The sequence below is a fragment of the Myotis nattereri genome (genome assembly GCF_964212035.1).
Source record: "Myotis nattereri genome assembly, chromosome: 4".
Taxonomy (NCBI): Eukaryota; Metazoa; Chordata; class Mammalia; order Chiroptera; family Vespertilionidae; genus Myotis; species Myotis nattereri.
In genome coordinates, this window is record NC_138079.1 from 74,006,800 (window position 1) to 74,030,948 (window position 24,149).

Here is a 24,149-nt window from a genome sequence, read left to right on the forward strand (position 1 = left end):
CTGTGTGACTGTGGCTGATTGAAAGGTTTCTCTCTGCTCACTAGGGGTGTGTTCTGATTTTGCTGCTCCTCGCCTGAAGTGATGGAGGCATTTGCCAACAACGTGTGGCAACGGGAAGGGTGGAAAGAGTATGTAGCCATCTCAACCCAAGCCCGAGAGACAGTGACAGATGGGCTGCACAGATGAGCAAGCTGTTCCCTTTATTAAGGTTAAAACACTTGGTTGTACCTTTTTAAAATAATAGGGGGTTCATCTGTATGTTTCTAATATTTTTTTTCCTGCGAGAAAAATGAGTTCAGTCATTTGCCCCTTATCATAATTGAACACAATGCACCCCACTGAGCTCCTCCCCCTGCAAGCATGGGAAGCCTTCACTTTGCTCTTGATATCTGGCACGGGGAGGGCTTTCATAGCAATAGTCTCTTCTACTCCAATGGCTTTCCCATCTGATCCCCAAGTGTCACTTAATATGGCAGTAACCTCTGTACCAAAAGATTCTTCTAGCCTTTGGGCCCAGTTAAGTTTGTTTCTCTCCTTTATTAAGGAGAAAATCTTGGCATGTATTGTCTACCAAATTTGGTTAGAAAAATATTTTAGAAAATAGGGTACATGCACAGCTTTCCCATTGCTGAGCCATTGCCAAGGGGGTAGCAGACAGCCTAGGCCAGTGGTCGGCAAGCTGCGGCCCCTTGAGTGTGGCTCTTCCACAAAATACCACGTGCGGGCGCGCATGTACAGTGCGATTGAAACTTGGTGGCCACGCTCAAGGGGCCAAAGAGCCGCATGTGGCTTGAGAGCCGCCGTTTGCCAACCACTGGCCCTAGGTTGTCTGTCCATGAGACAGGCCTTCACCGCACATTGACTTGGGGCCTTGAAGCAGGTACTGAGATCATGTAGTCCCAAATGCTTTTAGTTGAAGTATGTTCTGGGGAGGGGATTTTCTTAAAACCGCCCAACAATTGCTTCAGCATTTTCTATGTAAAATTGGCAGATACTCCCCTGGAACACTATAAATGGTGGTAGAGAATGCAGTTCTAAAGATTTGCCAGTCCCCCTTCTTTTTTTTTTCTTTTCTTTTTTTTTTAAATATATTTTATTGATTTTTTACAGAGAGGAAGGGAGAGATAGAGAGTTGGAAACATCGATGAGAGAGAAACATCGATCAGCTGCCTCCTGCACATCTCCCACTGGGGATGTGCCCGCAGCCAAGGCACATGCCCCTGACCGGAATCGAACCTGGGACCCTCCAGTCCGCAGGCCGACACTCCATCCACTGAGCCAAACCGGTTTCGGCAAGTCCCCCTTCTTAATGACTTTCTAATGAATCATGGCATAAAGAGAATAAATGCTCCGAGTCATTGATGAGACGGAAGGATAGCCAAGATGAGAAAGGGAGACAGTCGGAGTGTGAAGCAATCCCTTTGCCCTTTTCGATCAATGGAGACAGATTCCCCCCTCTCCCCAGAATAAGACCTACCATCACAGCACATGCTCATTGGTCTAGCTCTGAGTCTAAACCAGAGGTAATGCCACATACAAATGGAGAGACAGAGGAGGAGGGGTGGGGCTGCAGACATCACATTTCTAAAAGTAGCTCAATAACCTTAGCAGAGCTGAAGATTTTCCCCAGGACATGCACATGGTTTCTCTTTTTTTTTTTTTTAATATATTATATTGATTTTTTACAGAGAGGAAGGGAGAGAGATAGAGAGTTAGAAACATCGATGAGAGAGAAACATCGATCAGCTGCCTCCTGCACATCTCCCACTGGGGATGTGCCTGCAACCCAGGTACATGCCCTTGACCGGAATCGAACCTGGGACCTTTCAGTCTACAGGCCGATGCTCTATCCACTGAGCCAAACTGGTTTCGGCCACATGGTTTCTTAAGATAAGCTTTTCATTTTGGTTCCTTTTATAAAGTTACTGTGTAGGTAATGAAAGCTATAAAACGAAATCTTGTGTAATTTGTATAATTTGATTCAATTAGTAAATAGTTACTGAATATTCAGGCAAGCGTTAGCCTTATGGGGGAAACGGTTTTTTCATAATAGAAAAAGATTATGATACCACTTCTGTCTTCACAGGGCTTATAATTTATTGGATTGCACCTTAGAAAAACTTCATTCTAGTCCAGCTACGCAAAGATTTACACACATGTACCAACTCCTCCAGTTTTTTCATCAGTCAATTGGTTCATTGTTTTACTAATTTACTCAAGGAACATGTACTGAACTCTTGATGTGTATAAGATCCCACCCACTCTAGGTGCTTGCTATTAAGCAGCAGTACTCAAGTGACTATTTGTAAGGAAATAATGTTTTCCCCGGGAGTGGTAGGCTGGTAGCATGGATAGCTTAGTCCTAGGACCATTGTCTCAGTGAAGTTATAGGGATTCCTGCAGGATCAGAGGGATGTACTCTCTGCTGAGGATCAGAAGGGAGCATATTTCAAAACAAATTAAGATGCACGACTTGATTGGTTTTGGTTGACTCCCTGGGCTCTTGGTTCTTAGCAACAATATCAAGATACTAGGATTAGGGCCAGAGTTGTAGGGGTTTTATGACCCTATTCCAGTGATAAGGCAACAAATGGGGACAGGGCCGGGAAGGAACTGCAGACCTGCCTGGGTCAGAGGAGCCTCCTGTGACGGGTCTGGGCAATGCAGCCCTGTCCCCGGTGTGTGCCCGTGGTGCCTCCAGAGGTGGGGAAGCCTACACTGCACTCAGGTGCTTCAAAGGGCACAGAGTGGATACTCATCTCCAATTTAAAAATGGCAGCTTTGGTTAAGTTTTGGCTTTTTAAGCTCTTTATGCACTAAAACTGGAGGATCTTCCTCTTCAGCAGCATGGCCCTCCAAGCCCCCAGGTCTCTGGTGCATCGTTGCAAAGCTCATTGCTAGTCATTGGTTATAAGGAGTTGTTCTTGTGGAAAACAAACAAACCCAAACAACTAGTATTTAATTGCTTTTCATACTAGAAGTCGCACTGTTACTACAGGGTGTCCCCCCAAAAGTGTATACACACTTTGAATTATTATAAAGTCAGTGTTCATATACAGTTCACCTTCAAAATTTAAAAGAATGTACAGTATTTTTTTTTTTGGTCAATGCCTATTTTCAAACTGATGACCGTTCTGGTCCAGGCACTATTGACTGGTAACGTGAAGCAACGGAATTGCAACCATCAAGAGTCATTTCGTTCGGTATTTGTGTGCCCCCAATGTGTTGACTGCTGCCAGTTTTGAACCCTAAACTTTATCTTTTATGTATCCCCATAAAAAAGTCTTTGGCACTTTATTACAAATTTTCTTTGTTCAAAGCTTAGTCTGGCTTTACCCACCATTTCAAATCAGTTAAACCCAAAAAGGAGTGAAAATTAAGTGAGTTATCAGCTATTAAAGTGTGTATGCATTTTGGGGGCACACCTTATATATTTGTTTTGCATGAACTTAAAAAATGAAATACAATATCTGTTGAGTTGTTTCAAATGGGGAACATGGCACAAAATAGGGCATTTTCAGAACAGCCTGGGGTCTGTGGGTTGCTTGGAGCAAACCGGTCATTCTCATATTAAGGCTACATGTGCCTGCAGAAACCAGGCCAGGAATAACAAATAAATGAAATAAGCACACTTTCCAAAAAGTTAGCTTCTGTTTCCTTCCTTCCTGTCATTTAATTTTATTTCCCACTGCCTTTACGAATTCCTGACACCAAACCTTGAAAGATACTAAGAGATATGCTTCTCTAAGTGGTAACAGCAAGTTCCAGAAACGTCATTCGTTTGTCAGGATCCTTTCAGGGTGAAGAGGTTTGGAGACATTTGATGAAGTGACTAGATGTTTGGGTACTTATCCCCCCAAGGGCCTGAGGCTCTCCCATCACCAGCACTTCTCTGAACTACCACAAAACAGCAAACGGAGTCCCTGGAAGAGCCACATATTTCAGGCCTTCTCAAGATTAAATTCTGCAAGCCCAGAGACCAGCTGTCAGGTATAACTGAGCAGAGAGCCAAACTGAAAAGAATATTGCTCTACCCGTGGAAGCCTTGCTGCAGATGTTTAGCCTGTAATCCATGGTTGTGTTTAACATTTAGAATACCTATTTCGGTTCATCCTTTAAGTAATGAATGTCAGATGTTGCATCAGATCAATATGAACAATGATAAAAATGTCAGTCAGAAAACAGAGCAAAGACAATGAAACTATCTAATCATCGTCCCTATATATTGAGGAGCTACCATTGTATTTAGAATTATGAAAGCCTCTGTTGCATGAATTTTAATGGAAAAATAAAGTCTGAGCTTATTCCGTCAGATGTAGATGGGGATGATGATAACGACAGCAGCGTATACAGTGCAATTACTGTCAGGCACTGTTTGAAGTGCTTTACAGGGATTATTTCATTTAACCCCCAATTACTCTGTGACAAAGACACTATCATTACTCCTTTCAAATATACACTTAATCTGCTCTTAGCCACTTCTTTATTCCCCCCTCCCCCCCCAAAAAAACCCCCACAGGATAGGAACTTTTCAAAGGAAAAATACTTCCTTATTCAAAGCTTATTTTCTGAGAACGAGAGCTTTTAAAAATAAACACAAGTATAATTTACTTACAAAATGTGTTTGGGGAAACCATGCTATCCCTTAATGCTAAAATACTCTTAAAATATAGTATATCCTTGTAGTTGCCGACTTTGTAATCTCCAAATCTGTGCGGCTGGACAGCAGAGTGTCAAACACCCCATTGCTGGCAGGAATTGTTTTTATTTTCTTAACTATGTAGTTAAAATTCCGCATTAAAAGAAAACAAATCCTCTCGAGTATGTGATCACACATTAGGACAAATGGCACCAGGCAGGAAGGCAGGTGAGGTTGGGCAGTGGCCAAAACTGAAGAACCAGGCTTGAACACTATTGACAAGTGAAGACGCATCCCGAACAAGGCTAAGTGGAATCTAGTTGTCTGTCTTTGTTCTGACTGAATGCTAAGTGAGTGCCTTTTCAGGCATCAATGGAGTAATTACGCAGTTGTGTCCATTAAGAATATGAGCTTATGCTGTTTGCCTGCTGGTTTAAAGCAGTGAGATAGAAAGCCTGGGGTCAGGTTTGGTTTGTCCAAGGCACAGGTAACGCAGTTCCATGAATGAGGCACTCAAGGAGCCAGTTCAAGGTCTTAAGCTCAGTCTAGATGAGACTATTTGTAAGACGCACTCAAAAAGTGAGTTTACAAAATTTCTTTATGACCTGACTTTACTAGAAGGAAGTTCTTCACCATGGCATGGAAACCACACTGTATGCTACTTTTGTCCAAATTCGGATTCTAACGGCCACATTTGTTTATGAAAAAGATGAACACGTTTTCCCTGTCAGTCAAACAGGATGGGCTCCGGTTGGTATTTCCTGTTTCCTGCCTTGCAGAGCATCCCTGCTGCTGCCTTTCTCCCCTGTGCTTGGCACAGCACTCCCAACTGAAAACAATCCTGATACAAACTTCAGCAAGTTGGAGATATATTTCTACCGCAGAACTCTTTGGAGCTAAAAAAAAAAAAAATTCTGTCACAGCAGGTGATCACCACATGTCCATGAGAACAGCCATTTCAGACCAAATGTCCACCAACTCACAGTCCCTGCTGGTCCCCTTGCAGGCATTCTCTAACGAGAGAAACAATCCTCGTAGACTTGACTTTCACTGAACAAGCTCGGACACATACTCAGGTTTCTTCCAAGTTGGAGAGATGAAATAGCAAAAATCATTCTTTTCCTGGGAAGTTATAAGTACTCGGAGAAAGAGGCTTCCTCTTGGTACACATGCAGAGGCCAAGGTGGTGACTCACACGAAGGAAAACTTGGGCTCAGAAAAGCAAAGTAAGTTTGGAAACCTGATGTCCCCAAGTTCATTTATTTTGTTAGATTACAGGGAAGGCACATCTATCTTAATAGTATGCTAATAGAAGTGTGACATTTAGATGTCAAGGCATTGTGTAAATTTCCTTAATATACTCATTTAAACTACTGTAAATGGTCCCCCACTGGAATAGAAATATGTCTCCATCTTCCTACCACATAAAATGTCTAGGGTTAGTGCTCTATTTCAGTTTTCTGAGGTTTGGAAATTTTAAATAAGTCAGTCAAGAGAATGAGGAGAAGCTCACTGTGGGTGGGAGGGCGCTGACTTTACGGGTCACTGGCATGACAAGAATGATTATCCTGCAGTTAGAATGGGAAACAATGTGCTTATGTTGTTTAGCTCTATTAAACACACATCTTTAAAAAAAAACTACAAAGGACCCATGAGATCATGCATGCAGCTGGACTCTTATGATAGAATCTATGGGATTACATTATGTTTAAATGAAAAACAGGCACACTTTTAGAGATAATTGACCAAGACATGTAAATATATTTGATTAATAAAACATTCCTGTGCTGACTTAATTTGCCAATGGTATCTCTCTCCAGTCCCATGTTGGTTGCGTGTCCAACTGTTTGATCCTAGCCTGCAGCTTAGGTAGTAGGAAGTCAACCAACTCTTCCTGGGAACGCATATGTTGGAAAATAGGATGCTTGTAGCACTAGCTATCAGAGTGACTGTTAAAATTCAGCCCCATGGTTTCTTCAGGTATGTTTAGATTGCTTTTCGCCTCGCCCCTGTGCTTGCACGCTCATTCGCTCGGCTGAGTCCAGTCTGTTCTGAAGGAAACTTACATGTAGAGGCCCAGCCGGAGTTCTGCTGCAGGGTGGCCTTGACATTTGACCTCTGGCCCTCATAAGACCTGGAGAAGAGCAGAAAGCTCCTGCTCTAAGAGTATTCCAAGGCCAGGCGACTCAGCGAGAAAGCCAAAGCCAGCTGTTGGATTTACCTTTTGTTCTGTTAGAACATAAAGTTCTACTTTGCTCTGAGAAGAAGTACTTGAGCTTCAAGGAACAGCAGGGAGAACACAGAGCCTGGAGTGGATTGAGAGCCCGGGAAATTGTAGGTGGTAAAGTGGGCTGGGCCGTAAGAAGCTTGAAGGCTGCAACGAGAACGTGGCTGCTTCCTCTGAGGGAGGTGGGGGAACTGGCTTTGAGCAGAGCTGGGCCTGATCTCATTGAAAACCGTCCTTCCATCTGCTGTGCTGAGAATGGAGGAGGGGAACGTGGGCTGCAGATGGAGGTGGGTAGGAGGGCTTCTTGATACAGGCGGGAGATGGCGATGTCTTCTGCTCTGATGGTGGGACAGGCGCAGGAAGTGGTTAAATTCTGGGTGTATTTTGAAGATGGACAGAATTTACTGACAAGTTGGCTGTGGGATGTTATATAAAAAGAGAAGTCAAGATGACTCCAAGGCTTTTGGGCTTAAGCAACGGGAAGATGAACGTTTTCAGGAATCTGATCATGCACAGTGGGCAGCGCTCTGACAAGGATGCAGACTCCCCTGCGTGGCCCGGCTCGGCAGCTGGCCCTGTTTGCAAACAGGGAGTTGAATTTTATCCTGCTTCCTCTGTGGCACCACAGGGGTATTCCATTGCCCAGGAATGACATGCAAACGTTTCTTGAGAGAACGATGACATCAGAAGGGAGGCTCTCCTTTAGCAATTAGTAGAACTCTGCACTGTGGGACACCGCTCTCATTCTGGAGGCTCTTTAAGGAAGGGTGCTCTGGGAATGCGCATGGCGCCATTCTCCTGCGTCTCCAGTTCTCTGGTCAGAATATAGACCCAGTTCAGTGCCACTTGGTGGGGGGAGGGCAGGGCCTGACAGGGGGGTGGTTCTGGTTTTCAGCCTTGTGGTTGGGACAGTTCCAAGCAGCTTTAATGTGACTTCGAGTCCTCAGACAACTTGTATTGGCTGTTCATCACTCATTTATACACTCACTTAACAAATACTTTTTAAAAAGTCTATGTGCTGAGATGCTTCTATAAAAAAATGAATGGGTCATGGTCAGTAATAGGTGCTTCTTGTCCTGTTTATGACTGGGTATGAGGCCCATGGAGACCTAGACAGAAAGCCAGGCCAAATCAGTAAGTTAGAGAGGTCCTTTCGTTATCATTAAAAGGGGTGACACAACCAGGCAGGGATTTTTTTCCCACCTCTTATTCTAGATTATTCCTTTTTCTCCATCCCCAAATTAAAACCAGATCTGAGTGTATAGAATTTATGCCAGTTTACAAATGTGAGGGATTAATAATTATTTGGAATCCCAATCACAACCAGAATAAATTATTTAGTACCGATCAGAGCAAGTAAAACAGAACTTTTAGTCACAAACTCACCATATTATAGTGAGGGGACTGTTCTTACAAGGTCTTTTCTTCAGTTTTACCTGTGTTCAGGTAGTCAGTACACACACACACACACACACACACACACACCTGCACAGGCACACACACACACATTTTATATGAGATAATCTGCTTTATCTCTGATATCCTTAATAAAAAAATTTCAAGCTTCTGTTTGTATTCCCTTCTGAGTTTTACCATACTCCTTCCCCTTTGTAGTGGGTTGAATGGTACCCCCAAAATATGTTCACCCAGAACCCATGAATGTGACCTTATTTTGGAAAAGGGTCTTTGTGGACATAATTAAGGATCTCAAGGTCATCCTGGGTTGCCCAGTCAGCTCCTGAATCCAGTGATGTATCCTTTATAAGAGACAGAAGAGACGACACATGAGGAGATGGCCATGTGAAGACAGAAGCAGTAGCCACAAGCTGTAGCCACAAGCCAGGGAATGCCCGGAGCCACCAGAAACTAAGAAAGGCAGAGAAAGGTTCTCCCCTAGAGCCTTTGGAGGGAGCCTGGCCCTGCTGACACCTTGATTTCAAACTGCGAGAGCCTCCAGATCTGTGAGATAATAAATTTCTATTGTGTTTAGCCACCAAGTCTGTGGTAATTTGTCAGGGCAGCTGTAGGAAACTAACACACCATGGAGCTTACGCACTTTGCATAACAGTGAGTGGGCAAGGAAGTGTACTTTGGGAAATTCTCTCCATGGAGATAAGTTCATTTGCTCTTACTCTCATTGGTCAGTGAGGCTTTCCATGTGGCTTTTGGCGTGCAAAATGACTACCTTCCTAATAACTGTTCTTGAGTCAGTTAAATGCCTGCATCTATACAGAATCTGTATTCTGCTGACTCTCGGGGTTGGCAAGCTCCTTGTCAGACATTTGCTAACTATTACCTCTTTTTTAAACTTTTATTGTGTGTAGACAATATAATGGCAAAGGGCATATGTGTAGCCTGCCAATCTTAGGTATAGTATTTTAAAAGAGTTCTTATAAGCTTTAAATAATAAATAAAACATTTAAAAGGTCACCATATTTTTTTTTACATAAACTATAAGAATGATAGTATCTGTAATCTTTGCCCCAAATTATTTTCCTGAAAGGTAATCTCATCAAGTGGCTCCAAGATGAATATCTTGAGTCATAGATCAGTTTCCACACCTCATCCGTTTCTTTCCTTTTTCTTTCTTTGTTTTAATTTAATTTAAACAATTTCCAATTCTAAGTTATTAGCAAGGGCAGCAGGTAGCTGATGGCTTTGTCAGAGAGTTGTTGACACTCAGGTTAGACACAAAGCCAGGAATTACGAATTTTTTCACTGAAAATTTCATTCGGCGTTGTGTCCGAAATCTAACCTGAAGAACATAACACAGTTTCAAAGTTGGAAATTTGAAATTTCAACGTGAGAATTAAAGGCTGGTTTCCTAATCCACTCTGGGTGCCGTGGCTGTGAAAGGTATTTTTTCCTGTTCTGCTGCAGCATTTGTTTATGGTTTTAAAATGTATCCAATATTACATCATTGATTTTTTTTCTCCAAAAAAATGACAAAAATGATCAAGTGTCAGAAAAGCTCTTGGCAGTTAGACATGTGTGTTCTAGTTTTGTCTTATTAAGAAATTATGGTTTTAACTTAAAATTCATGATATTGTAGAACGTATCATAGGATCAGAATGCATTATGAGCAGTTCATAAAAATACAGCCCACCAATTTTAGGTACATTTTGCATTCCTTGGAGAATAAATATTGGGGGAAGCGCGGGAATGTTTTAAAATGATTGAATGGCCTTTTACTTTGCCTCTCTCTGTTTTCATTCCCTTTGCCCTGTGAGCTTGTATCTGGGCCACACGATGCGGAGTGTTTCTCCACACCTCCGATATGAGTTGGCATTGAACTTGTTGGTCAATAGAGTGTGTAAAGCGACTGCGTGCCAGTTCTGAGCCTGGCCCTCGGGAGGTTTTGTGTGTTGCTGCTTGCTCTCTCATACCTCTTTCATTGCCATGAGAACAGGCCTGGGGAGGAGGAGAGACACTTGGAACTGACCCAAGTTGTCCCAGTAGCTTTAGCTGATATCCAGCCAACTCCTAGACACTGTGTGAGCCCAGCCAGCTTCCCGGTGCTGCCAAGCTAATCCCCAGTGGTCCCCCGACACGAGCAGCATGTGTGTTGTGTGCCATGAAGATTTTTGTGATTCTTTGTTCCATGGGTTGGCTGTGTCGTAGATAGCTCTGCGTGGAGAGCCGGCAGGCCTGTATATCACTGCTTTTTCATACAGTGCACCGAAAAGACATCCAGTGGTCGTGAATTGATTATAGTTACAATTTTCATTATTTCCTTCAACATTTAATTAAGATTTGGAGGCTATTCTTGGTGAATAAAGCTGGGTATGGATTGACACTTATTTAATAATGGACCATTATTTTATTCTTTTATTCTTGGTGCACACATAGTTTAGCACCCCGTCAATACTCAAACTAACTTTCCTTTTCTGTCACAGCCCATCAAATAATGAGTAACCAGAAGTGTCTGTTCTGTACAGTATTCTCTTGCCATGTTAATGAGAACAACAGCCGTCCCACACTTCTCCCTCACATATGGGCATATATGCGCTGCATTGTACAGCAGGAGTTTTAGCCAACTGCAGGGTGAATTATCCGTAGCACACGTTTTATTTACTTATTTGACAAACATTTATATGGCAGGTGCCTTCTGCCAGGCACTATCCTAAGTGCTTTATATTATTGATTTACTCTTAGCAGCTCTGAGGTGCTATTATTATCACTTTTATACATGAGGAGACTGAGGCACGGGGAGGGGCAGTCCCATTCCCACTGCCACACTGCTAGCAAGTAGCAAAGCTGGGGTGTGGATTGAAGCGTTCTGGTTCTGGAATCTATGTTCTTCACCGCTACACATGAAAGTCATTGTCCCTCCACACTTTGTCGTGGTTATGATGCAACACCCTCGGTGCCACTTGAAGAGGGAGCTTCTCCCATAGCTTGTTCTGCTGTCTTGCCAAACATGATATCAACCAGTAAATATATAGCTGGCTTTACAAGTGTATTGGCAGCGGTGTGACTTGTTAAATGAGGCCTCTGTACTTTTCATCTCTCTTGTCCCTCAGCAGGAGATTGGGCATTTCTTAATGGAGAGCATTAAGAAATACTTTGTTGGTTTTCCACAAAGGCTGTTATGCTGTGTTTAAAAATAAGGGAAAGGCTTGAGTTGTTTGCTAATCTGACATGATAAAGTTTCATAACATAATGTTTCATAACTAGAGATAAGGGATAAATGGGTAGGTGATCTTATAAAATGTAATTTTCAGGTATCATATACTTGGATTCTTGCACACCGCAGATCATATAATACATACTTTATATTTCCACTTGAGTTCTGGTGATCATTTAAATTTATGACATTATTCTAAAATATGTATGTGTATGTGTGTGACACACACATACACATACATATTTTAAAGGTACTTTATTTTGAAGAACAACTTTTTAAAAATATATTTTTATTGATTTCAAAGAGGAAGGGAGAGGGAGAGAAAGAGCAATGGTGAGAGAGAGAGAGAAAACCATTGATTGGCTGCCTCCTGCACAACCCCTAGTGGGGATCAAGCCCACAACCTGGGCATGTGCCATGACCAGGAATCAAACTGTGACCTCCTGATTCCTAGGTTGGTGCTCAACACTGAGATACACTGTGGCCAGACACAAAGTGTATATTTTTATTATGTGTGTGTGTGTGTGTGTGTGTGTGTGTGTGTGAGAGAGAGAGAGAGAGAGAGAGAGAGAGAGAGAGAGAGAGAGAGAGACTTGGAAATAAAATGATGCAGCAGGGGTCAAATCATTCATGGACTTAAGCCAGATTACCTGGGCTCAAGTTTCAAACCCAACACTTAAGAATTATATGACCATGAACTAGATACTTAATCTCTCTGTAACTCAGTTTTCTCAGTTATAAAATAGAGATAGAAGTAATAGTACCTACCTCCTAGGATCAGTCTGAAGGTTAAATGTATTCACTTGGAACAGTACCTGGCATATAAGTGCTTTTATGCCACCTAACAAATAAAAATGTCTGTATAACAAAGATGCAAAGTACAAATTTATTATAAACATCAACATGCAAATATAAAGAATAACTGTATCCTGTTAGCTGAAAGTTAGCCATGACAACCTTATGTGTAATTTTAACAGTGCACATGTCACTTTTACGACTATAATGGTTACTGAGGACAGAACTGGATTTTTTGAAAACCATAATCAACCTAACATTGTAAATTTGTGACACGTATACAGACAAAGTTGTCTCCTCACCTTTTCTGCTGAAATCACCAAACTACAAGAGACCACGCTCAGGCTACTGTTTCTCCATAACCAGTGACCCCCAAACTTAGTGACTTAAAGCAACCTTTTTACTTCACTCACAATTTTGTGGATAAGGAATTTGGGAAGGGCTCAGTGAGGCGGTCCTTGTTTGGGATCTCTCAAGAAGTTGCAGCCAGCACTTGGGTGGGGCTGGGTCACCTGAGGTGTGACTGCATGTACAAGAGAGCTCTCTGGTGTGGCTGGCAGTGGATGCCTGCTGTCAGCTCTGAGCTCAGAGGGGCTATTGACCAGAGTCCCTAGCAGTCCTAGGGGAGTTTGATATATTACATGATGGCTGGTTTCCCCCCAATAGAGCATCTCAAAAGGACCAGCATATCTTCCACCATATTCTATAGATTGAAGCTGTTACAAACCAGATCAGATTCAAGGGAGGGGACATGGACCCTTGACTTCTCAATGGAAGGAATGTCAAAGAATTTGGGGGCTGGCCATGTTTTTAAACTGCCACTGACCCCTTGATAGAACTCCAGTAACAACCAACCATCTGTAGAAACATTCCTCTGTAATATGTATATCTAGATTATTCAATCCTAGCCTCTTCATTTTTTCCTTAAATGTCTAATGTTTTAACCTTTGAGCCATTGACAGAGATTTATTCTGGGACTTTCATAGCAGCAATAGCCCGGGTTCAGAGCAAAGAGAACTTGGAAATCAGCTGAAACTTTGAAAGAGGGAGGAGAAGTTTCTTAAAAGTCATTGGCAGCAATACTCATCTTCCTCGGGGCTTGGAGAGCTCATAGTTCTGCAACCACAGGACAATTATATGCCTCCCTTTAGGGGCAGCCTCAGGTGTGTAAACATCAGCTTTCCTAAAGCTGGTGATAGGAATTGCTGTTTCTTGGCCCTATTGCTTCTCTAAGTGACTTTTGTACCTGACTCTGTAGAAAAAGCCCTTCTTCACACTATGCTGTTTGTCTCCCTCACAGACTCTCAGGGCTCAATGGCACCTCCTATATGAAGAATTTTCCTGGCTCAGAGTATTAAAGTGCCTCTTGGCTGAGTTCTCCTTTTTAGGGGCAAGAAGGGGCATGATCCATTGAGTCCCAAATATGAGGGTACCACCCACATGAAACAGTCCAGAAAGCAACTTCTGTAAGAGCAATTATTCTTAGATGGATCTTTATAAAAATAAGCCAAAATCTACAGCTGGATGAATTCTGTTTTCAGGTTTAGAACTATTTTACTTTCTAAAAGGTGGCATTGTCTGTGGGAGAGGTAATGGTATCTCCATTGCTGTCAACTAAGGGCAACTTAGATGAGCTTTCTCTGGGCCAAATAACAGAAGGCCATGTGTCCCTCAGATGAGGTGAATAAACTGGATTCCGTGTAGAGGTTCCTTGAGTCTTACCAAATGAGGTGCAAAGAGTCACTAATAGGTTTGGTTGACTTTCTTTTAAAAGGCTGTTTCCCCACAGTTAAGAGCATCCCATCAGCATCCTGGTCTTCCTTTGTAGCTTGTTTTTCTTTTTTAAAAATTAAATTTATTTGGGTGACATTAGTTAATAAGATTATGTAGGTGTCAGGTATGCATTTCTATGATACACGATCTGTATAATGCATTGTGTGCCCACTACCCACAGTAAATTCATCTGCCGTCCCTATATATTTGGCCTCCTTTATCCTTTACCAACCCCCTTCCCTCTGGTAACCATACTGTCATCGGTGTTTATGAGTAAAAGACCATTTCTCACAGTTAAGAGCATCAGTCCAGCATCCTGGTCTTCCTCCCACTTTGTAGCTTGTTCTCCTTTTAAGATGGCTTTCCTGGACTGAGTCATTTTATGTGCAAGCTGGGCACTCACTTGGTGGGGCATGCTACTCTTCCATAGGCTGAGTCTCTGTGAATATGGGCCATGCAACCCAGAGGCTTCTCATGCCCTCCCCCTGCTTTTGGCTCATCACTGCTCACTTTTCCAGGACCCCAAGGTCTGCAGCTTTCATTCAGCAGCATTTCCTTACTGCTCTTTACCTTTGGCCCAAGTTTTGAAAGTGCTCGAACTCCACAGGCCTGCGCTTCGGATATGAACTTGAGTCATTGGCTTTGCAGTCATCTGGCCAATCACAAGGCCTCCTTCATTAAAACAAAAGAGACGGGAATAGGCTAAGGTTTTCCGGCACGTGGACAAGGGCTTCAAAGCAACATTTCCAAACATGCTGATGACTCAGATCAGATGGAGTCCATTTCCCTGAACAAGACTAGAATCTAAAGAAGCAGGAAGGGAAACTCTTGCAGACCAGTGTCTTTGGGTTTTCCAAACTCCAGCCTCATTCCAAACGCCATCAGGCTGTATCCTGCCTTCTCTCCTCACCTGTCTACTTGAACCGAAACTGCCTTCAGCCTTTCAGAGAAACCTGACTTACCCCATAGGGGTAACCTCACACTTCAAAGCTGGGTGGGATTCTTGGACTCTTTTCATTACCAAAATGCTTTTAGTTCAGAGTAAATTTTTAATTTTATTTTTAAAATTGTGGTAAAACACACATAATATAATATTTGCCATTTTAATCAATGTTAAGTGTCCAGTAAAGAAGCATCAAGTGAATTCACATTTTTGTGCAGCCATCACCTTATTCCATCTCTAGAACTTTCATCTTCTCAAACTGAAACTCTATACCCATTAACCAATAACTCCCCATTCCCCTCTCTCCCTGGCCTAACCCATGGCAATGACCATTCTATTTCCTGTCTCTATGAATTTAACTACTTGAGGTACCTCAAATGAAGTGGAACCATACAATATTTGTCCTTTTGTGATGGTTTATTTCTCTTAGTATAATATCTTCCAGTTTCATTCATGTTGTAGCATGTATCAGAATTTTTTTCTTCTTTAAGGCTGAATGATATTCCATTGTATGTACATATTACATGTTCTTTACCCATTCATACACTGGTGGATACTTGGGTTGCTTCTGCCTTTTGGCTGTTGTGAATAATGCTGATATGAACATAGATGTACAAACATCTCTGTGAGATCCTTCTTTGAATTCTTTTGGGTATATACAACAATTCTATTTTTAATTTTTTGAGGAAAATTATCATGTCTTTTTTCATAATGGCTGCCTTCTTTTCCACTCCCATCAGCAGTGCACAAGTTTTGCAATTTTTAAAAATAATATTTTTATTGATTTCAGAGAGGAAGGGAAAGGGAGAGAGAGACAGAAATATCAATGATGAATGATAGTCATTGATTGGCTGCCTCCTGCAACTGGGGATTGGACCCGCAACCTGGGCATGTGCCCTGTCTGGGAATCGAACCATGATCTACTGGTTCATAGGTCTCATAGGTCGATGCTCAACCGCTGAGTCACGCCGGTGGGGCAAGGGTTACAATTTTTCACATCCTCTCTAAAACTAATTATTTTCTGTGTTTTTTTCCAAAAATAATAATCACCTCAATGGTATCAAGTGGGATCTCATTGTGATTCTGATTTGCATTTATTTCCCTAAAGATTAGTGATGTTGAGAACCTTTGCATGTGCTTATTGGCCATTTGTTATATATTCTTTGGAGACACATCTATTTATGTCCTTTGTTTTTATTGATTTTAGAGAGAAGAAGGGAGAGGGAGAGAGAGTGATTGGTTGCTTCCGATATGTACATCCCCAACCGGGGTTCAAACCTGCAACCTGGGCATGTGCCCTGGTGGGGAATCAAACTGGTGGCCTTTTGGTGCATGGGATGATACTTAACCCAATGAGCCACACCAACCGGGGCCCTTTGCTCATATTTAAATCAGGTTAGTTTTCTTGTTGAAATATAAGAGTTTGACATATTCTGTATATTAACCCTTTATCAGATATATGATTTGCAAATATTTTCTCCCATTCTCTGGGTTGCCTTTCACTCTGTTGATAGTGTCCTTTGATACACATTTGAAAATTTTAATGAAGTCCACTTTATCTATTTCTTTCCCTTTTTGCCTGTGTCTTTGGTGTTATGTCCAAGAAATCATTGCCAAATCCAATGTCATGAAGCTTTCTTTATGTTTTCTTCTAAGAGTTTTATAGTTTTAGTTCTTATGTTTAGTCTTTGATCTAATGTTTATATATGGTTATAAGGGTTCAAGTTTACTCTTTTGCATGTGGATATGCAGTTTTCCCAGCACCATTTGTTGAAAAGACTGCCCTTTTTCCATTGAATGATCTTGGTTCCTTTGCTGAAAATTATTTGACTTTATATGTGAGGGTTTATATGGGGGCTCTCAAAGTAATTCTTGACTCAATAGATTGTGTTGATGATGATCACAGAAGTCTTTCAGACCAGAGGCTGCTAGACACTGGCCCCCAGGATGTCTTAAAATACTTAAGTCACCATCATAATCAGTTCATTTACCCATGAGCAGCTTTGGGGGAGGGTAAAAGATTTCTGTATAAAAGATGTATACTGTATTTTCCAAATGAATGGGTTAACACGTCCCTGAAATGCTAGTGGGCTGAGGTAGGAGGGAGTATAATGAGCAGGCCATTGAATATTGATGGATGCTAGAAACTGAGAAACACGGGGTGCCTTCATAGTGTGTAAGAGCTTGGGGTTCAGAGAATCTTCCTTGACCAAGTGAAGTCCAGTCTGGAAGCTGAAGGACAATAGGTGTTGCTTTAGGGAAGACTTGGAGAAAGGTGTATCAGGAGACAGGATGTTTTTGAGTCTTCTCTGGTCTTCTGAACATGCTTTGACAACACTGAGCTACAGAGAATTACATTGATGTTTCCTACGAGTCTCCTTCCCTAGACATGAAGTTCCTTGTAGCAGGAATGTGTGATAATCACCTTTGTATGTTCAGTACCTAGCAGCGGCATGTAGTGGGAGTTCAGTCCATGCTTTTTTTCTAAGACCAATGAACACGGAGCCTGTAGCTTTGGCTTCTGGCAGCTTCTAACCCAGACATCACCATCCAATGAAACATTTTCCTGTGGAGTTGCTGATTGTTTCCCTCATAGCAGCCTTGTGATACAGGCATTGTTATCTAGTTTAAAGATAAGAAAACGAAGGCACATAGAAAATAATTTGTCTAAAATCACAAAGCTAGTGAGTAAGTGGAGAAGCTAGGATTTGAACCCAGATTTGATTGGCATCAAAAGTCATGTTCTTGTAATTATTTCATACTGGTTTGTCCTGGATAATTCAAAATTGTGGGTAGGGAAACCAGCTTTCATTGAGTGCCTAGGTATCAGACTAGCCATTTGACAGGTGTTAAGATAATCGCTAACTTGTACTGAGCACTTAGTACATACCTGGCTATTCCAAACACAGTGCATGTCTTTTCTCTGTAATTATCATCATTTTACTGATGAGAAATATTGAAGCGCAAAGATCTCGGATCGGACCTGTGCAGGCGGCTGGGAGACGGCACCCACAGCACGCTGGGCGCTGCCCTGCTTCCTCAGGGGTGCCAGAAGCAGTGATTATCATCTTTATTTTAACGAGGAGAGAGCTCAGACGGGTGGATATGTATGTCTTTGCTCTTGGTTTTAAATCATTTGTGTTATTTGGAATGAGCTCTTCTTTCTCCCTTGTCAGACCCCCATCTGCCTCCAAATAATTAGGAAAATCGCTTACTACAGAGCAGAATCTCTAAGACATTCTTTCTCTCAAGCAGAGGCTGAGTCACTTACGCCGCCAGTCCTTCTCGGCATCGCGGTTGTTTGATGTTGTTTCTGCCTTCGGAGGGCTGATTAAGAGCCCAGCAAAGAGAGGAGCTGCAGAGCTTCTGAGCCCCGAAGGCTCCCTTGACCCCAGGCACCCCGGCGGCTGGGTCAGACGTGGCGACCATGATTTATAGACCAATAAACAGGGCCTTTCCAAACCCTGCTGCCCCGCCTTCCACGGGGCGAGCCATGAACTTTCTGAGTGTAAAAGCGACTTTTCATCAATTATTTTGTGTGTGCACGGTTGAGAAAAGCCTGAACATTTGGGGTGGGGAGGGGGTTATGGGAGTGAGAATGAGGGAATGACATGAAGAAATTAGACCAAAAAGTGAGATGCAAACCCCTCCCTGGCATAAACACCATTCTGACTCTGAGGTTGGACCCAGTCAACTGCCTGTGCTCATTGTGTTCCCCTGCAGACCACGTCTGCAGACAGTGACTGCTGGCTCATGCGTGCCCCTAAGGAGAAAAATTACACATGTAGGAAATGAGATTCTCCTCCCTCCGCCTTCCTCCCCCACCCCAATGCTATCTCTCCCCGCCTGACCCCCCACCCCCCCTTCCTGCCCCAAACAAATGTTTTTTGAGCTACATGATGCAACGTGGATTTTTTTTTTTTCTGGACAGAGAAGGAGCAGTTGTTTCTTTCTCAACTAATTTTTGTTCCAAGACCTCACAAGGCGTGAGGAGAATAACTTCCTGAGTGAAGAAAGTGTCTGCATCTAAAGATACACAAATCTAAGAAACTTAATGGGAAGAGGGTAGGGACTGAGGGAATGGGAAGCAGAAGAAAGTAATTCCTGCTGCAGGGAATGGGGAACCAAGGCACCTCTCTCTCTCTCTCTCTCTCTCTCTCTCTCTCTCTCTCTCCCTCCCTCCCTCCCTCCCTTGTATCTACAAATAATTCTATTGCCTTTAAATAAGTTCAGCTTTCTTAAGCTTGAAAACATTTCTAAGGCATCCTTTTTCTTTTAAAGATCTCCATCACTGATTGTGGTCTTTGGGATATGGAAGATCCGTAGGAGATGTTATTCCAATAAATCCTAGTCTGACATGTGGGATGGTTACATTATAAATTCTATTGAGGCATATTTTCCTCCAGTTTCAAGTCCAGCAAGTGTTCCGTATATAAAATACTCGGATTACACACAAGTGAGCACTAAAGTGGAGACGGCTGGGGGAGGGGAGAGAAGGGTTAGGCGTCCCATCCAGAAAAGCCCTGCAGCCATGCACCTCAGGGGCGCAGTCAGCAGGCTTCCCAGGGAGGTTGTACCTCATGGCCAGGACCTAACATTAAAATGACTTTTTACTTGAGTCATTTGTTAGTCCGTTACCAGTTCTCATATCAGATTGCATTTCGTCTCATATTAAATCTAGGTAACCTGGCGTGTGAAATAGGCTCCTTCATTGCACTTCCAACTCCGGGGAGGAGAGGAGCTTCCCACAGCATCTCGCCTCGCACTCCTCCCGGAAACCCGGCGCTGTGCAACCTCTGGCAGAAAGCATGCTGTGTGGGTTGACTCTCAGATTCTCCCACAAAGACATGCGATGAGCAGATGAAGGCCGAATCATGTGCTAAGTACTGATTTTCCTCTTTAGGGTTCATATCATTCTCTTCCAACTACTGTCCTAAAAGGAGCTGAACTTGAGTGACACCTGTGGCTAATCCTGCAGTCAGTGCAGACACAAAAAGCAGGAGACCCATAACTAATGACAAAGGAGCAGAGAAAACCTGCATTAAAAGCCACGTGCTTATATATTGGGGCCAACTGGATCTCCTTACAGGATGACTCGCTCCATTTCCAAGCTGTGTGTCCTTTTACGGGGGCTCAGGGGGAGGGCTGGTTAATCACCAAGACTTCACTGGTAGGAAAACCGAGCCTTCATATAATTCCCTCTATTTATCCCACAAAGATGCTGTTGGGCCTTTGTGCCACCCGTGACAGGCGTGGCTACAGGGTTGGTGTGCAATCCTGCCCTCCACAGACCAGGACCACACATGTCACATTAATTATGTTGCTCCCCGGTACCCTTGTGTTTCCAAATGCTTAATGCACCTATGAGTAAATGATTTCTCTCCACTACTGCTTAAAGTGCCAGGAGGCAGGAGAAGTTTAAACAGACCTAAGATCAACATTGTGCGTTACTTGGCCTCCCCATCTAGCAACACTGCCATAAATTTCTCCGGCTTCTTAGTTGAGAATTTAAAAGGCCTATAGTCTTGGCAAGGTTTATATAACAACGTTTCTTCTGTATGGATTATAAACTTGCAAGATCCCAAGCAGGGGTGGGTAGCATGTTTGGTCAGTGGGTCAACCTGAGAAGCCAACAGAAAAACTCAATACCTCATCCAGCCGAACACTTTCTCTGGGTTTGGCTTGGTGGGTGGGAACAGCGGGGTCAGCTCCATCCCTGCGAGGGTCAGGAGCCTGGGTCTTGCGGGCTTTGCTGGAGTAGAGGCCTGTCTTCTGTGGCCCTTGCTGAGCCAGGGGCCCTAAGCAATGCTGGGATGCTGTAAGTTCCAGCTCTGTGAGGCTCTCAGACAGCCACTCCTCAGCGAGCAGGAGTGGGTGCCTGTTTGTGCTGAGGGTGGCCCCGGGAGGCCCGAGGTTCATCAGCCAGTCAAGGGTGCTTGATTCTATCAAAGGGCCTTGGTGATAAGATGGCACCTCTTCTTCTCTGCCTGGCCATGCTTTCCTCTTCAGGATGACCCGCGGTGGAAGCCACACCTGCCTCCATTCCCAGGCGCTCGCTCCGTAGTTGGAATGGGATGTTCGTGAACGAGCCTGGTGGGGGGATCCTGTAGGTGACTTAGCTCAGGGGCAGTGCCCATGTCCCTCACTAAAGCCAGAGAGCGACTCCTCAATGAGAACTGGTCTCCTCTGGGGCAAGCGCTCCCCTTGCAGGGGTGGGGAACCTTTTTGCTGCCACGGGTCATTTGTATGTTTATAACATCATTCGTGGGCCATACAAAATTATCACCTTAAAAATTAGCCTGCTCTATTTGGTCAAACATTTAATTAACTCACCCCTAATGCCCTGGCAGGGCCAGACCAAAGGATTGTGCAATCCTAACAAGGCCCAAGGGCCGGCCGGACATTCCCCACCCCTGCAAGTACATACGGAGTTTTCTGCCTCTCAAGGGGCCACTCCATAGAACAATAAGTCTCAACATTGAACAGGACTCCTCATGCGCCCAGAGCCATGTGTTAGAAGCGGAAGGACAAAAGTGGTGTAAAACTGGCCAGCAATGGCTGGGCTCCCCTCTCCGACCCTCAGAGCGATGAGTACATGCGCAGAGACCTTTATCATCCTGCTGCAGGGAAAATGCAAAGCCACGGCTTTGGAGGGACGTTTGAGTTTTACTTGGGCTAAAAAAATTGTGAAGATGGCTCTCATATTTCTAATTCACCATCCAAAATGGGCTGACAAAGAAGTTTCCAACCAGCGAGGAGGGAAGGCTAGGAAGTTCTTGAATTGAAAATTAGAAGGAGACTAACTTTGCACTTTATCAAGACTTGCCTTATGCAAAGGAAACTCAAGGATAGAGATGTGGAAACTATGCAGAAGACCGATTGGACGTCATTGGTTTATAGTATGTGGCCAGAATGAGACGTGTCAGGGGAGAACTGACAGACATTTAAGGAATGCCTGGTCACACAGGTGTTTCTGGCTTGTTCTCACATACTTCATGACCCAGACAGTATTAAGTAGAAAGGCTCCATTGACAATGGATTCAAGGACTCTCTCTGTCTATGCATCGCCAGCCTCTGAAACGCATCACCTGGGGGGTATTAAGTGAAGAAGAAGAAAAAATAATAGTTAGGACTGCAGTTTAGATTAGTACTTTTTTAAACGTCCTAAAACAGTGGAACCTATGAAACATGAAAATCTTAAACAAAATCACAATATAGCCTGGCCAGTGTGGCCCAGTGTTTGAGCGTCAACTTATGAACCAGGAGGTCACTGTTTGATTCCTGGTCAGGGCACATGCCTGGGTTGCAGGCTCAATCCCAGGTGGGGGTTGTGTAGGAGACAGCCAAGCAATGGTTCTCTCTCATCATTGATATTTCTCTCTCTCTCTCCCTCTCCCTTCCCCTCTGAAATCAATTAAAAAATATTTTTTTAAAAATATCACAATATATAAAACAGATAACAGTGGAAATGTTTTGGTGGAGGGGGACCCACTGGCCTCCTTCGTGCCCCTTGAAACACACTGAGGGCTCCATAGAAGGGAATATGGAAATGTGTGTTCTAAGTAGTTATTTGTAAAACGTCATCAGCGTGGAAGCATTGGACCAGGTATCCTGCACACACCTGTTCCCAAGGGGCCAGAGTGGGTGGATTTTAGCCTCTGCATTTCTGGAGACGAAACTTCTGGGCTTGGTTTTGCCATGAGTGATGCCTTCAGGGACCAAGTGAATGCCACCAGCTGCCATCATTGTCCACTTGCCTCCCTTCTGCTAGGGAAGCTCCTCTGCACCAGCACTCAACGTATGAAACCCATGGGAGTTCCATTCGTTCAAGTCTCCTCCAGGCTGGGAAGACCTGTCACAGCTACTCTCTAATTCCAGAATTGGCGTGTAGGAGTAAGCAGTCTGAAAGGTCTCAGAAAAATGGATTTATCACAACCTTGCATGTTGAAAATGTAAATAATAATTTCTTCATTGCGCTTGCAAAAACTATTCTCACCCAAAATTCATGTGTGTCCACAGAGACTGTTAGCAAAAACAAAGAGGCCATTTAAGATTATCTTTGGACTTCCTGCGAGCATTATCCCTTCCCAAGGATGGCCTGTCGATCTTTCTAATTTGGGGTGTGATTAAAATGGATTGGTTTTCAAATCAGACACCTCTGCCCATGTCAGGCCTTAGTTGTGTGTCTGATGCCTTACTCACCTTACCTTCTGTTCCACGTGCGGAGCCAGCACCTCTGGAAGCCAAGTGCCTGTGGATTTTGAAAATACAGTGTGAGCCCTGGAACTGGGTTAGCTGTACGTGAAATAAGCAGGTTAGCAAAGGAGGTACAAATCTCATCAAAAAGTCTGTAACCCAGTGGATATTCACTTCCAAATGCATTTGGAATCATAGCCTTCTCCAAAGATAGATAAATATAGATAAGATGACGCTACCTTAGAGGGTTGCATGCTTCTTTCTTATTTAAATTTTCTTTAACTTAGCAGAAATTGACAATTAAAATATGTAATGAGATCCGTTTTATATGGAGATTTGATTCCAAAATCAGTATTTAAGACAAGAAATGTGTGTAGTCCAATCCTTGAAAACCCCTTGTAATACATATAAAGTACAGTAATATGTATATGCCAAAGTTTCATTATATAGTAAAATGAAATATAAAGATTACATATGCAAGAAACAATTTTGTATTATTTCTAATTGTAGGAAAACACAGACTTTGGTTGAGTGCATGTGGCCTCTTCCAGGCATGCGTCTGTGTGGGCCACACAGGCCGTGGGGCCAATCCTGAATAATTCTGTATTCACATACGCCCTTCCCAGAGTGTGTTTATGCATCACCAGTCCTCGTTTTTATGGTTCTATTTCTTTGCAGCATCTCGTAAGTTCCTGGCCTCTAACTTGCTTTCCATGAGATGAAACGTAAGAGGATTGACATCTTTTATTTGGGTTAGACACTGTCTTTTTAAGACATTCTTCTGGTATGAAGGGCTAGTTTGAAAAAGGGAGAAAAGGACCCAGAAATCAGCCTTGTAAATTAAAAGCAAACACAAATAGGTTAGTACCAATGAAATACAAATAGGTTAATACCTATTTTGAGGGGTTTTCCCTGGCATTTGAGGGGAAGGAGACATTATACCTTCCAC